We start from the raw sequence: 12,153 nt of genomic DNA on the forward strand, positions 1-12,153 counted from the left end.
GCATTTCAAATGACATGCCTTTCTCCCGATATACGTTTAATACAAACGTACTATACAGTCGAAACTGCCTCGGAGGACTAAACTAACTAAATTACAATGCAAAGACTGTGATTTTAGATATAGCTATACAAAGTAGATAACACTGCGATATGTTATTGTTTACTAATTTTCATTCCGTCGCTAGAGAGGCCAGCATGCAAGGCATCGGAATGGGGTATTCCTTCTGTTGTTACAATCTTCAGTTTTCTTGTTTTAGCTTGTCAAAGAAATGATTCCAATTATACCTCCCTAATAAAGCAATAACAATCTTGTTTGACAGGATGCGAATGAAGACTGTAAAAAGCTTAATGAAGCCTTGCACGCTAAAAGTAAGTTGTTTTCTATTTAAACATCAGAAAATACTGAAAACCTTTTCAAGATATGACTGTAATGGAATGTCGCTGACTAACATTCAGTATGATAGATATGAAACTCTAGAATAATAAATTCACATGATAACAGTTTAATGTAACTAAATGATGTTTAGATCGCAACGCATTAGTCGGAATGTCGGTGATTGTACTCAGATACCCGCCAATGCATGAAATGATAGACGGAGAGGTTCTTTATGTCTTTCTGCTTATTCGAAAGCTGGAAGCAATATGACTTATAATTCATCAGTGTGACTTTAAAACCAAACACATTCATTTAGAATCAGAATACCTGAGAGGTATATATAAAGACGAAGAAAACAAACTGCCACGAATTAAGAGTACAAAGCTCCAAAAAGTTGACGCATGAGAACATATTTGCTAATTTATAGAAGGTTTTGACGGAATGTTATGTCGAAAGGAATACATTGGCTTTAACAATGCTTATTAAATAAACGTTTCAGGAACCAACAAAGAAATTATAAACAAGATTATCTCAGAACTCGGAGAAAATGAGCGAAGGGACATAAGGGATGCATACCAGAGTAGATACGATAAGGTTGTGTATGTCTAACAGAAAACATATGTTATACAGTTCTTTATTTGGGCCTAAATTAGCAGAAAAAAGTAAAGAGGGTTAGACACTTAAAAAATTTCCACCTGGGCCCAGTTGTTCGAAACTTTAACAGACTGTTAATCTAATCGCCTGTTAAATTTTGATTCCAAATACTAGTCTTGGTGGGAAACACTAGTATGATGTTTTAATTTTACTGTAAAGACGTTTTAGTGTTCATAATCCTTAAGTCATACATTTGTTTTTCTAAGTTTTCTAAAATGTTGAAATATTACTTTAAAAGTTAATCGACTGTTAGCTTAATCAACTGTTAAAGTTTCGAACAACTGGGCCCAGTCCTATGATATAAAGTGTCTAGGAATGAGGATGGAAGGGATCTATCTTTTTTACAATATTGAGACCGTTTTTTTTCGACCGAAAATTATATACCGGTATAAAAATATTCGAATGAACTACTCGGTCACAAACTTTCAACTTTCTTTTCCATTTTTGGCTATAGACACACGAAACCCTTTATCAAGTCTGATTGCACATATTACGTTCACTTCACAAAACTGCTAATGTTACGTTTGCATATTACAAATAGTACATTTTATACAATTTCTCAACACGTATTAATATCGAGTAATGCAATGATATATTTTTTTTTTGTTTTACTATCTCTATCCATTTTGGAAAAAAAACACACACAGAGAAATATATATGAATGTTTTTATTAAACGTGCAAATGTAATTTGAGCCGCGCCATGAGAAAACCAACACAGTGGCTTTGCGACCAGCATAGATTCAGACCAGCCTGCATATCCGCGCAGTCTAGTCAGGATCCATGCTGTTCACTAACGGTTTCTCTAATTGCAATAGGCTTTGAAAGCGAACAGCATGGATCCTGACCAGACTGCGCGGATGCGCAGGCTGGTCTGGATCCATGCTGGTCGCAAACGCACTATGTTGATTTTCCCATGGCGCGGCTCATTTATAATGATAGCAGTACATATTGAATTTTAATTGATACATGGTCAAATATCGAGGAAACATTGCAGGATCAAGAAATTGAGTCTTTCCTTCAAACTTAATCCGCGTTTTAGTAAATTCTAGACATTTTTATGTATATTTATGATTTTAGAACTGGGTCGAGGTCGTAAAATAAATGAAATGTTATTATAGCATTCTTCGATGTTTTTAAAATTATTTTAACAACGTATTTTTCGAAACATAGAAAATTTCATATATTTATTAATAGTAGTAGGTAAAATATTGTCACAATATTGAAGGAGGCATTAGAACTTTCTTTTAGTCAAAATATTGCAGCTTTACTTGGATTAGGTATGGAGTCAAGACGATATAACTAAATGCATAATCAAGGAAGCTTAAAGAAAATGTATGTAATGCTAATAAACTATGTTTGTGACAGCTAATTAGTATTTAGAAACACCGTTTTCTGTAAACTCGTGATTACGTTCACTTATGGTGCTCCCAAATGATAAATTGTTGTATTATCAATAGGATGTCTTAGAAGACATAAAACACGAGCTGAAAGGTCCTCATCTATTACTGGTACAAAGTCTGATGAAAGATCAGTGTCAGAATGACGCTGAACATTTATACAATGCTCTAAGCGGATTTGGCACTGACGAATCCTCACTTATATATCTGTTAACAACAAGAAGTGCACAGGTAAGGTGTTACGTCTATTGAATACTTCCCACTATACTACTAGTATTGCTTACATATGCTAAAAAACTGATAAGATATTACCACAATTTGCTTTCTTTTCATTGTCTTCATTGTTTTGTATTTATATTTATCCGTCTTAAATATCTCGGAATACCTTATTTACGTTTACAAGACTTATAAGGCAAGACATGCTCAGTTCTGTCGGCGTACAATTAGGCAATGATGTCTATTTTAGGACTATCCTATACATTGTTGTTAGAGGCAGCCATTTTATGGCTGTGATAAGATAATGAAAAATGTTTTGTATTTAGGTACTACTAGGAAGATGTGGCGGTCATAAAATAATTCATATTTTAAATGCTACTATGTTCAGTAAATATTTTTGTGCCGCAAAGCTTGAACAAGCTTATTATTTCAGGAAATTTCAAACCTGAAGAAAGAATATTTAAAACGTGAGTATAAGAATTCTGTAGAAGTTTTATATAATCAGTTTTCGCCTAATTTGAATGCAAAATTGATTGAAGGTTTTCAGTAATTGTTCACATTCTGTTTAATGAAATTTATATGCAAGGACATGAACATTTGTCTCCAGACAACTCGAAGTTGTCAGTAGTTTCATCTTAAAATTCTTATGGCAGTGTATGGAAACAAATTGTAGTTTTATAAAAAAAAAAAAAAAAAAACAAAAAAAACAAAAAAAAAAACGAAATTATCCATAATTATTAGATGCAACTCCGTGATTGATACAATGTACATATTTAATTAATGTAATTTCATTTCTTACCAAAAACAACGGCTTTTCGTTAAATACTTTAGATTACTTTGATTTCACGAGTATTTTATTTCGCGGTAGTAGCTAAGTTATTTTGCGAAATGTTAAATTCGCACTGCGATATATTCGCGAATTGAAAAACACAAAACCCTTCTTAAAAATATTTTCTAAAATGAAAAATAAAAAAGGTATGTTTATCTAAAACGATGAACGAAAATTGTCAATTTAATACAGTACCCTGAAAATTTGACTCACTTGAATAAATTGTAATCTATAGTATACATTGAACTTTCTACATTTATAGTGTATGGACGAGAAGTAACAACTGACGTCACAAATGAAACAAGTGGACCCTTTCGGACGCTGTGTCTAGCGTTACTTAACAAAACAGAACCGGACAAAACGTCACCAGAAGAGGAGCGTCTTGATCTAGCGGGGCAACATGTTGAAAGACTGTGGAAGGTTGCAATATTCAGTATTTTTGTATTTATACTTTTATTGCCAGATTCTTCTGAACACTATGTTTACTTATAAACGAATCAAGTTTGCGCATTCAGTATATAATTTGCTCTTTGGCAATTCTTTGATTTTTCATTTTTTGTGTTGCTTTATGACATTATATAGAATGACATTTTACTGTGTCCTGTTGCAATTATTGTGGCATTCTGTCTTTATTTCTGATATTTTACTACTTTTTCATGTGGCAATTATATATAACATGCTGGAATTTCACATTTTACCCTTTCTCCTTTACAGCCGGGAGATAAGATTGATCAGGACCACAGTGAATTACTTATACAACTTCTGTCACAGTGTGATAGTGAACAATATAGACAGGTTTCAAACGGATATTTGCAGGTAGGAACACAATTTAATACACGGAAATTAGGACGTCATGACGTACATCAATATTGTAAGTATGAGCAGTCGTTCTTTCAGCGCGAAACTATTGTGTCTGTATATATATAATAAAAAGGCAAGCAAATATTTCTGCGATAAAGCCATGAAATATCCACTTGATATATTAATAAAAGACAGTTCCAAGGTGGGATCTTATTAGAATAAGGATGTATGAGAAGAAATACCAGCTTTCATTAAATAAATCCTGATATATACACAGTTAGCCTCGCAGTTATATCATTAGTTAAATTGCTGAGTACAAAAATAGCAAGTATTTGTCTACTTATTTCGGGGATTGGAGACAATATATTCCTTATAGAGCCACAGAATGTAAGAATGCCGTTTGTATAGATTAATGTTCCTTATCAAATGAGACGCTTATAAACAACAAAATTATCGCTTCCAGTCATCATATAACTTATTTCTTTAACTTTTGTTTTATTTGGAACAGAGAGACGTGTTATTTATGGCCCCATTTATATCGACTATTTATGTTCTAAAACAGGAACTTATTTAAAATCTGATAAAGAAACACACTGACGTTATCAAGTAGAAGTAATTTATATGTTCTTCATTACCTTTCTTTATTTGAAGAAATTATTGAAATTTAGAAAAATGATATTCATGCCGAGAATACAAATAAGCAGTTAACATTAATAAAAATGGTTTTCTCTATTTCTAAAATACCCAGAGTTGAAAACAGAAAACCACTTTTTTCGTGAACCATTGAGATTATTATTTTTTATTCTGTAATGATATTACGTATAACTTTAAATATACACTGCAGGACATAGATTTCCTGCCAAGTTTTTTGACGCTTTACATTAAGCATATTTCTTGCTTGCATTTTTCAGAAGTCAAGCATCTCATTACCGGAGGCCATCGTTAGATCAACAAAAGGAACATTTCAAGAAGCTCTTTTATCCCTAGGTAATCACAGAATGTCACGATAGTTTAGTAGGAATAAGTTATTTGAAGTTTTCTTCTATTACATTAATAAAATTAAACTTTAACAATCATATTACGTATTTGATGATGAAAATTAATTGCCCAAAATACATCTTATATTCTTGTGATGTGAAAAGATATAGTAAGTTATTGCTATATGTAACGGGCAGGATAATCTTAAACCAGAACATTTGTTGAACAAAACATGTGAGAAACTTTAATGTTTCATATAGGAAACAGGTGATCATCAGAATGGTATTTGAGAGAAACACGTGCAGGCAATTTGTCAGTTATGCTGACTATCTAAAATTTGTGCATTGTTTTGGTTTCGAAACAACGTATTATGACTGATACGTCTATACTGAGGAGCCTTTAAACAGAAACAAATTCTAGAAGAGACGTCTATACTGAGGAGCCTTTGTCCAGAAGCAAACTCTAGAAGAGACGTCTATAATGAGGAGCCTTTGTCCAGAAGCAAACTCTAGAAGAGACGTCTATACTGAGGAGCCTTTGTCCAGAAGCAAACTGTAGAAGAGACGTCTATACTGAGGAGCCTTTGTCCAGAAGCAAACTCTAGAAGAGACGTCTATACTGAGGAGCCTTTGTCCAGAAGCAAACTCTAGAAGAGAAGTCTATACTGAGGAGCCTTTGTCCAGAAGCAAACTCTAGAAGAGACGTCTATACTGAGGAGACTTTGTCCAGAAGCAAACTCCAGAAGAGAAGTCTATACTGAGGAGCCTTTATCCAGAAGCAAATTGTAGAAGAGACGTCTATACTGAGGAGCCTTTATCCAGAAGCAAACTCTTCTTAGAAGAGACGTCTATACTGAGGAGCCTCTGTCCAGAAGCAAACTCTAGAAGAGACGGCACTGCTGAGGAACCTCTGTCCAGAAGCAAACTCTAGAAGACATGGCTATACTGAGGAGCCTCTATCCAGAAGCAAATTCTAGAAGAGACGTCTAAAAAGATATAGTAAGTTATTGCTATATGTAACGGGCAGGATAATCTTAAGCCAGAACATTTGTTGAACAAAACATGTGAGAAACTTTAATGTTTCATATAGGAAACAGGGGATGATCTGGATGGTATTTGAGAGAATCACGTGCAGGTAATTTGTCAGTTATGCTGACTATCTAAAATTTGCGCATTGTTTTGGTTTCGAAACAACGTATTATGACTGATACGTCTATACTGAGGAGCTTTAAACAGAAACAATTTCTAGAAGAGACGTCTATACTGAGGAGCCTTTATCCAGAAGCAAACTCTAGAAGAGACGTCTATACTGAGGAGCCTTTATCCAGAAGCAAACTCTAGAAGAGATGTCTATACTGAGGAGCCTTTATCCAGAAGCAAATTCTAGAAGAGACGTCTATACTGAGGGGCCTTTGTCCAGAAGCAAACTCTAGAAGAGACGTCTATACTGAGGAGATTTTGTCCAGAAGCAAACTCTAGAAGAGAAGTCTATACTGAGGAGCCTTTATTCAGAAGAAAATTGTAGAAGAGACGTCTATACTGAGGAGCCTTTATCCAGAAGCAAACTCTTCTTAGAAGAGACGTCTATACTGAGGAGCCTCTGTCCAGAAGCAAACTCTAGAAGAGACGGCAATACTGAGGAGCCTCTGTCCAGAAGCAAACTCTAGAAGAGATGGCTATACTGAGGAGCCTCTATCCAGAAGCAAATTCTAGAAGAGACGTCTATACGGAGAAGCTTCTATCCAGAAGCAAACTCTAGAAGAGACGGCTATACTGAGGAGCCTTTATCCAGAAGCAAATTGTGGAAGAGACGTCTACACTGAGGAGCCTCTTTCCAGAAGCAAATTGTAGAAGAGACGTCTATACTATGGAGCCTTTATCCAGAAGCAAATTGTAAAAGAGACGTCTATATTGTGGAGCCTTTATCCAGAGGCAAACTCAAGAAGAGACGGCTATACTGAGGAGCATTTATCCAGAAGCAATCTCTAGAAGGGACGGCTATACTGAGGAGCCTCTGTCCAGAAGCATATTCTAGAAGAGACGTCTATACTGAGGAGCCTTTGTCCAGAAGCAAACTCTAGAAGAGACGTCTATACTGAGGAGACTTTGTCCAGAAGCAAACTCTAGAAGAGACGTCTATACTGAGGAGCCTTTATCCGGAAGCAAAGTGTAGAAGAGACGTCTATACTGAGGAGCCTTTATCCAGAAGCAAATTGTAGAAGAGACGTCTATACTGAGGAGCCTTTATCCAGGAGCAAACTCTTCTTAGAAGAGACGTCTATACTGAGGAGCCTCTGTCCAGAAGCAAACTCTAGAAGAGACGGCAATACTGAGGAGCCTCTGTCCAGAAGCAAACTCTAGAAGAGATGGCTATACTGAGGAGCCTCTATCCAGAAGCAAATTCTAGAAGAGACGTCTATACTGAGAAGCCTCTATCCAGAAGCAAACTCTAGAAGAGACGGCTATACTGAGGAGCCTTTATCCAGAAGCAAATTGTGGAAGAGACGTCTACACTGAGGAGCCTCTATCCAGAAGCAAATTGTAGAAGAGACGTCTATACTGTGGAGCCTTTATCCAGAAGCAAATTGTGAAAGAGACGTCTATACTGTGGAGCCTTTATCCAGATGCAAACTCTAGAAGAGACGGCTATACTGAGGAGCCTTTATCCAGATGCAAACTCTAGAAGAGACGTCTATACTGAGGAGCTTTTATCCAGAAGCAGAGACGTCAATACTGAGGAGCCTTTATCCAGAAGAAAATTCTAGAAGAGACGTCCATACTGAGGAGCCACTATCCAGAAGCAAACTCTAGAAGCCTTTATCCAGAAACAAACTCTAGAAGAGACGTCTATTCTGAGGAGCCTTTATCCAGAAGCAAATTCTAAAAGAGACGTCTATACTGAGGAGCCTTTATTCAGAAGCTAACTCTAGAAGAGACGGCTATACTGAGGAGCCTCTATCCAGAAGCAAATTCTAGAAGAGACGTCTATACTGAGGAGCCTCTAACCAGAAGCAAGTTCTAGAAGAGACGTCTATACTGAGGAGACTTGATCCAGAAGCCAGTTGTAGAAGAGACGTCTATACTGAGGAGCCTCTATCCAGAAGCAAATTGTAGAAGAGACGTCTATACTGAGGAGCCTCTATCCTGAAGCAAATTTTAGAAGAGACGTCTATAATGAGGTGCTTTTATCCAGAAGCAAATTGTGGAAGAGACGACTATACTAAGGAACCTTTATCCAGCAGCAAATTGTGGAAGAGACGTCTATACTGAGGAGCCTTTATCCAGAAGCAAATTCTAGAATAGACGTCTATGCTGAGGAGCCTTTATCCAGAAGCAAATTCTAGAAGAGACGTCTATACTGAGGAGCCTTTATCCAGAGGCAAATTTTAGAAGAGACGTCTCTACTGTGGAGCTTTTATCCAAAAGCAAATTCTAGAAGAGACAGCGGAAATGTAACAACAACATAAACACACATTAACACATATTTTTGTAGTAAAAGAAATTTATCATTATTCTTCTTTAAAGGTGCCATACCCATTTATTCAACAAAAGAGCAATAATGAAAATTTGGAAAATATCTTTTCATAGTATGTTTTTTTCTCTTTCTCTTTTTTCAGCTTCCTATTTCGCGTTTATGGCAGATTATCATGCACAGAATATAGCCAGGGCGTTTAAGGGGTTCCGTAATAATGACAGGTTGTTGATTAGCGTAATACTTCCTAATTTAGAGGTAAACATACCAATTGATAAATGTAAAAGAACGTGTATGTTGGTTGACTAAACAAAAGATTTTGTACATAGACAATTCAAATGTATCTTTTCAAGCGGTTTAACTCGTGTATCTGTATCAATTTTCCACATGACTTGTTTTGCCGAATATGCTGTTAATTTCATGTTTTGGTAATATTAAATATTGCCAAATTCTACATTTTAAGAGATAGTTTCGCATCAATTACATATGTAATTTATTAAATTGCTAATATGATGGCAAATTAAAAGAGTGTTAACTTATTTAATTTTTTTCAGAACAATATTATTGCTATTCAAGAAGCATATGAAAGACGATATAAGAAAGCCTTAGAGGAGGCCATCAAATCTAATTGTGGAAATGGTGACTATGGAAAACTTTGGTTAATGCTAATTACAAGAGCACAGAAACCTGAAAATGCAGGTCAAATTGATGACAGTTAGGACGATTTCACATTACTTTTTTTAAAAAAAATCTATGAACAACTTGATACAATAAAGTTCTTTCAAATGGAAAAAAACTACTACTCTAAATCATACTTATACGAAACTCTTAATAATGTCCACGTGTACAGTCCTATTATATATTTTGAACAATACAAAAGGAATTACATGAAACTGTGTGTGAAGTTGCTAAATGCTCTAAAATGGAACAAAATCAAAAATTGAAATCTGATATGCTATTTGTACACATTTACTGATGTCTTTCAAACTACTGTTGCCATATGTTGATTACTGTCATGTGTTGTTTATTGACGCAAAATAAATAACATTTATTCTTTACTGACGCAAACTCGATGTCATTTGTTGATTGACGCAATATAAATGTCATTTATTGTTTATTGAAGCAAAATAAATTTTATATTTTGTTCATTGATGCAAAATAAATGTCATTTGTTGATTTACAACATGAAAGTTTCCGTACATTGGAAATACAAAAATGTATTTAATTGCATGTTGCCATAATTGACCTGGTTTTGTAATTTGACCTTAACCTTTAGCCTGCTGGCGGCAAGTGATTCTGCCATTGCGACCAGTGCAGACCAAGATCAACCTGCACATGATCCGCACTGGTCGCTATTCAGTCAGTAAATTTTCAGTGAATACCCCTTTGAACAAAAAAAAAAGGTATTGCCCAAACTGAATGATAGACCAGTCCATTTTAGAAATTTAGCAGGCTAAAGGTTAAATATTATGCAGATTAGCTTCAGACGTATACATGCTTGAGGAACACTGATTATGAATATGGTGGGGTTTAAGAGTGATGGTTTGCACACAGTTACCCGGTCTTAGCACCCCGTGTTTTACCTGCTGTTGACCGTTCCTGTGGATCCTTTTTGTGTTCATTTTGTTCTTGTTGCTTATTTGTTTTCCTTTATCTATAATTTAATTTACTAGCGGCTGGGTTTTGTGTTATACCTGTTGCTTCTAAGTCCTTAGTTTTATCTATGAAAAAGAACTTGTAACTTCGTATATAACCGACTGAACAACGTATTATTTGAAGAACATGAGACAGAATAGGCCTAAGCATCAGTGTTATATTCAATAACACGCTGCTAGTTGATGGTGTTTTGCACTTCAGAGGTCACATCTGCATGAAGGTCATGACAGCTGTATAATAGCGGCTGAGATGGAAATAAAGACGACAAAAGGCACATGTCTCTACACCACCGTCAGTGTCGTGATTCATTACAATGTCAATAGGAATGCGTTGATGTTGAAAAAAAATGTTTTTATTTTGTCGGAGATGTAAAAAGGATAAAAATGCAAACTTTATTCAAAGAGGCGCGTAAATTGTCTTATGTCCTTGACATTGTACTTTCAACTAAAATATGTTACTTACAATCGCCTGTGGTAACGAAAATGGATGTCTCGTCCGGGAGGATAGTCAAGATACAATTGCTAAGGCTTTCCTGGCACTTCAGCTTGACAAGTGTAAAGCATCAATACACGTGACTCAATCCCAAAGTTAGTAAGTTTTACTTGGAGGGGCAGGGAGAACCCATGACCCAGATACTGTTTCCAATGGACGACTGCACCAATTCTTACATTAAGTAATGTTACCTAATTTTGTTCCTTAATTTTCATCCAATCCCGTTTCGTTTTGATCAAGGCATGCACAAAAAGTGAAATGAAAATGCAGTAGAATATCTAATCAGTTTAAACTTGTACTTATTCTCAAAGCAGATGAGGTCTTCCTATCAAGTCTATCTTATAAACAGTGTCTAGACATTTTCTAAAAAATATATTATTTAATAACTACTGAAACATGAATTAGTGTAATTTCACGCTTTGAAGGTTGCATGTTTGCGAAAGTCGTAGACAGTGTTGTTAAAGTATACCGTCACATTTTAGAGGTCGCATAACTGCGAAGGTTGCAGACGGTGGTAGTTATTTTTTCTGATTGCAGTATTTGTCTGAATAGATGATCTACCAGGGTGTATTTGAACAACCTTGATTTATTATTATGGCAATTGAAGAGATTTTGTATTTTATAGATATATCTAAGAGACAGTTCATTGAACATCTGCTATGATTAAGAAAGAAGAAAGACAGCACATATTTATTAAACAAATGTTGATCAGAATACGTTTCTTGCAAGCACTTTCTAATTTTTGCTCGAATAAAAAACAAACACAAACTTTTGTTATGTTGAACGCTAGTCAATATAAAATTTTATGTAAGTAAGCAATTCAATTTTCAACATAAGCATTTAACTATGTATTTATAGTGTTTATGTAGACCATGAAATGTTAATTGGTTATTTTTATGTTATATAGAGAATGTAATTTCCAGGGGTGAACAATATATCCGCATCTTCCCGGTAAAACGTTTTAACCTATCCTAATATCTAAGAATGGTATTATAAAATATTAATGAAATCGGTTACAGTCTAGACACATAATCCAATATAAAACATTTTGCGATTTGATGGTACCATCCTGCATGAAAAAAGATGTGTTAGAATTATTGCTAAATAAAGGATGTACGTGGCTAGCATTTCAAAACAACTCTTCTGAAACTGCAGACTGAGGGAAAAAAAATTGTAGGCTGGCGGTAAATTCAGAGTACTGCCAATGGCAGACGATCTGCGAAACAAACAAAACCTGAAATGATCTTTTGGCGCATGTATGGTGCCAGATAGTAGGTCGAAGT

This window comes from Mercenaria mercenaria, chromosome 1, assembly GCF_021730395.1.
Source record: "Mercenaria mercenaria strain notata chromosome 1, MADL_Memer_1, whole genome shotgun sequence".
Taxonomy (NCBI): Eukaryota; Metazoa; Mollusca; class Bivalvia; order Venerida; family Veneridae; genus Mercenaria; species Mercenaria mercenaria.